The sequence below is a fragment of the Nelumbo nucifera genome, chromosome 3 (genome assembly GCF_055504915.1).
Source record: "Nelumbo nucifera cultivar China Antique chromosome 3, China Antique-T2T, whole genome shotgun sequence".
NCBI classification, from domain to species: Eukaryota; Viridiplantae; Streptophyta; class Magnoliopsida; order Proteales; family Nelumbonaceae; genus Nelumbo; species Nelumbo nucifera.
Window position 1 is genome coordinate 79303839 of NC_142651.1, and position 4633 is coordinate 79308471.

The 4633-nt window shown below is 42.7% G+C and overlaps 1 long non-coding RNA gene across 1 annotated transcript; it reads left to right on the forward strand.

Annotated features, from left to right (window-relative positions):
* The first annotated feature begins 2618 nt into the window (after positions 1–2618).
* On the forward strand, positions 2619–4633 carry LOC148801395 (uncharacterized). Its single transcript, XR_016084308.1, has 2 exons — positions 2619–3123; positions 3242–4633. It is a non-coding gene; the product is annotated as an uncharacterized LOC148801395 (long non-coding RNA).

Consider the following 4633-nt stretch of genomic DNA (forward strand, 5'->3'; position numbering starts at 1 on the left):
TACTGTATTTGGGTTTGAAATCATACATCACTTTGTTTACAAGGAAAAATGCATTGTGTTTTCTTAATTGATCTACTAGTTAAAAAATCCAATTGAAAGTCAATCATGACATTTACTAATTACATCATGGCATAACATGACATTTTCTAATTGCATCGTGGCTTATCGTGCATCAAATTTGAAAATTATTTATTAAAATTATTCATTTGGATTAAATCTATTTCAAAGTCCCTTATGGCACCAAAGTCTATTACGGCATTAAAGTCTGTCATGGCACCAAAGTCCCTCATGGCATAAAATCGAAGTTTTGTGATAATTGCATCGTGGCATAGCATGACATTTTTTTAATTTCATCGTGGCTTATCGCGCATCAAATTTGAAAATCATTTATTAAAATCATTCATTTGAATTAAATCTATTTCAAAGCCCCTCATGGCATCAAAGTCCCTTGTGGCACCAAAGTTTGTTACGGCATTAAAGTTCTTTATGGCATCAAAGTCCCTTGTAGCAGAATACCAAACGTCTTTGTGTTTTCCCAGCTTATAGTGGATTGTCTTAGTTTTGCATTTTCCAGGCTTACGGTGGATTGTCTAAGTTTTTGTGTTTTCCCGGCTTACAGTGGATTGTCTCAGTTTTACATTTTTCCCGAGTTACAGTAGATTGTCTAAGTTTTTGCATTTTCCCTGCTTATAGTGGATTGTTTAAATTTTACGTTTTCCTGGCTTGTAGTGGATTGTTTAATTGTTTTTTTTTTTTTGTCTTCCCGACTTACAGTGGATTATTATCGATGTCGTGACATGACACACTTTATTTAAAAATTATGGCACCACATATCATTAAAAATGATGACAATGTAAATCTTGTTAGTAGGTCCTCCTTCATTTGCAAGCATATGGCAGCATGTCTAACAATCTCATAACCTTTGATGATTTTGTCATTGTGTTGAAATTCCTTATCATTCCCCAAGGAGCGCAAAGGAAAATGATAGCTCAAGATATTATATTAATCTTACATGACACTACCATGCACTTGAAAGTACAACACTTTGCACTTTTCGAGTGTTTTGCTGAGTTTTCAAGCATAGACTGCTCTTACATGAAAGGATGTCTCTCGCCTATCAAGAGAGCATCTGCGCTATATCAACTACAGGACCTCTGTCAAGCTTCTGAAATGTCTTATCAAGGTTTTTAAAATGCTTTCTAAAGAATATATGCTTGTGTTGTGATTGCGCTTTGCAATGAGCTTAAATATTCTGCTCTTGAATTACTTTCGATGTTGTATTGTTAATGGCTTTCGGTGCCTTCCTTTATAGTAAATGTACCCTGATTCCGCAAGGTTTCTGATACCAAGAAGGGGTCTCTTTTTTTTCCAAAATGAGTTCTTTTCATGTTATCCTTGGTTTTTATTGTTTTCTTTTATGGTAAATGTACCCGATTCCGAAGGTTCTTGATACCTAGGAAAGGTCACTTTGCCGAGAATAAAATGGCCTGAACATGATGAAACGATGTTGCATGGGAAGTCCTCTTCTTTTTTGCCTTCCCTCACCATAATCCTCTCTCATCGTCTCACCCCTCTTCCAAATTTGCCCTTCGCAAAAATCTCTGTCAGCACCCGATTTTTGCTTGGTCCGTCGCCAAAGCCTTCAACTCACCCTAAACACTCGATCAGAACCTTCCGACCTCTCCGAAACAACCAAAAACCTAGAAAACCCAAATTTTGCCTCGAGAGACCTCAGATCCACAATCAAACTTTCCTAATACCTATCCGATGACCTCGATTGACCCCCATTTACACCTCACCCATTAGATCAGACACAACCATCAGACCCGAAACATCCTGAAACACCTTCCCTTGAAGTTTCAACCCTAGATTCCCTCATTTGTTCCTCTATCAAACCAAAATTCCACTTTAAAACATTCCATTGACCCAATTCCTATGACCTCGACCCTCCAAAGATAGATCAAACCACATCATCAATCCTAGACACCCTCAAATGTCCACCTATGAAATCTCAAACCAGAATACCTCTGTTTACCCTCCGATTGCATAAAGATTCCATTTCAAGGCTCTAGGTTGACCAGATTCCAAATCCACCCTATCCTGGTCCAGTTGACTCAATCTGACCTTGCCCATCACCTCAGACTGCCCAAAAATCCTGCCTTATGAAATTTCATCCGAAATTACCTTCGTTTACCCCTTCATTGAACATAGATTCCATTTTGAAGCCCTAGAGTAACCGATTCAAACCCTTTCCAGATCTGCCCAATCTGGGCCCATTCAGGCCAATCTGACCCTTCCAATCAACCCAGAATATCCGAAAACCCCACCCCATGAAATTTCATTCAAAAATACCCCCGTTAGCCTCTTCATCTAAGAAGATTCCATTTCGGTCAATCTCACTGGCCCTCACATGCACGACCCCACTCCGCAGTCAAACCCATCTCGACCCCCCATTTTTTGGCCAAAAAATCCCCATCATTGAATTGAACCAGAATGCTCGGTTTGACCCGATTTGCCCCAAATTACAAAAATACCCCCTAGTTTCCCAAAATTTTTGAAACTGCCCTTATGCCCTAATATTTAACCATGCCTTTCTTTCTTATTCGTGGGATCCACTATTCACCTTCTCCCCTGTTTTGAACGGGATTCATCTCCTTGTTCGAAGGCAGAGGCAGAGCACCGGCGCCCAACCAACCCACTTCCGCTCTACCTTTCTCTCCACACTCCCCCTTCCTCTTTTCCTCCTTCTTCTTATTGATTTTCTCCCTTCTCTTCCTCTCTTTTCCGATTAGGAGAAAACGTTATCCGTCATCAGCAAGCTCTCTACTCAGCGATATTTGAATAGCGGAAAGTTCTTCACAGCGGCAACACTCAGAGCAATCCTTTATTGTTTCTTCAGTGATTCTTCTCACCATTTTTACGGATCTCTTCATCCCCTTGTCGCAGCCATCACTTGAGCTACTATGCACAGACCACAACAGGACAGAGTTTTTCCCCTACATCGTCCGTTGATTCAGGCCAAAATATAACATAGATCAAGATCTTATTACAATCATTCATAGTTATCATCATTGGGATTATTGTGCTCTGTTTAAGTCGCACTTCATGGCGAAACCCAAGCAGGTAATTAAGCTCTCTTAGCGTCTCTTCTGTGTTTCGTTGTTCTTTTATTTTCTTTTATTTTCTCTGTTATCTCATTTCATTTTCTTGTATGGTGTGATGGCTTAATCGGAATCTGAAGAGGTTACCAGAGCTGGTGGCGAAATAAATAATTTTAATACCAGAGCTTTGGAGTCACTACAAAGCGATAAATAATTTTAATACCCTTCCCGGAGGTCCCTCCATTTCTATAACTGATGGGTGGCGACTCCATTTCCAGCCCAAACGGCAAAGTGAGCCGGCTTTTTTCGAAGCTCACATCGGCCTCCTCTGAATCCACCACTTAAGGACATGCTAAGGCATTCCCTATGGCGTGTCCCTCCTTGACCTCATAGAGCCAGTACTTTCATTGAGAGATTCCTTACCCACTGGTTGCACTTGGCACCTCTAGGGGCGGTCCTCTCCCTTGGTACTTGGACTCTATGCGCCCGAGGGGAGCTCTCGGATTCATTGCCAGTGTCCTCGCTGCTAGACGAGGTGGAACTTGGAGTGCTGGTGTTAGAGAGGTTAGGAAGGTCATAGCACTCGGGACCAAAGTTTAAGTATGACATGGTTCCAAGAGAAGTCCCTTAACTAACAAGGTGAAGGTGAGGGAGAAAACTAAGGAATCGGTTGGTTGGTGTCCGAGGCTTGTGGAAGCACAAGCAGAAGTGAGCAAATGATAGGGAGATGCTTCAACCAGCGGCCCTGTTTGAAGGAAAACGTACAACTCAAATTGCTTCAATCCAACGGTTGCAAAGTCATCGACCAGACAGCCCAAATCGACCGATGCCGAAGGAATTAGCTGGTCCAACCAACGAACCCGAGTCCAAAGCAACCCAAGTTGGGCGACCCACCAGCTATTTCGTGCACGGTCATGACCAATCAATCCGATGCCCATCACGCTACGGATTCACAACGACGCCTGTATAGAGCACAACTGATGAATGTGGATGCCTCACACCCATGTCAGATACGGCCCCGTGCTCTTGGCCCACTACGATCCTCCAAAGAGGCGAGAAGTCAACAAGGAAGCAATTGCCACCAGATGACCAAGTAGAGCTCTCGGCAGTCAAGGCCAATGCCTCCATGCCACTGTGTAATGCTCTCTTCAATCAAGCTAAGGCCTTCGCCCGGTACACCATCTAACGCCCCTAGGAAGAATGCCGAAGTCGAGGTTTCCGTTCAACAAGCCACTTGACCTCGACCACTGCAACATCGAGAGTGTGGGTGCCTACAGCATTGGCCGAATGAGATCCTAGCCGTCCATCTCTAACAGCCTCCAACCACTCCATGGTAAGTCAAGTATAAAAGGGGGTGCCTAACTTCAAGGTAAAGGATCTAGTCCATTCTTGCCCTCTAGCTTTCCTTCCCTTGAGTGACCTCGCCTGAGCTCTCTTCTCAAGCTTGGTCCAACCCCTCTCCAACACTTGACTCCGACGATCATAATAATGTATATGTATAATAAATAGTCATTAACTAGTATAAGAAAAAA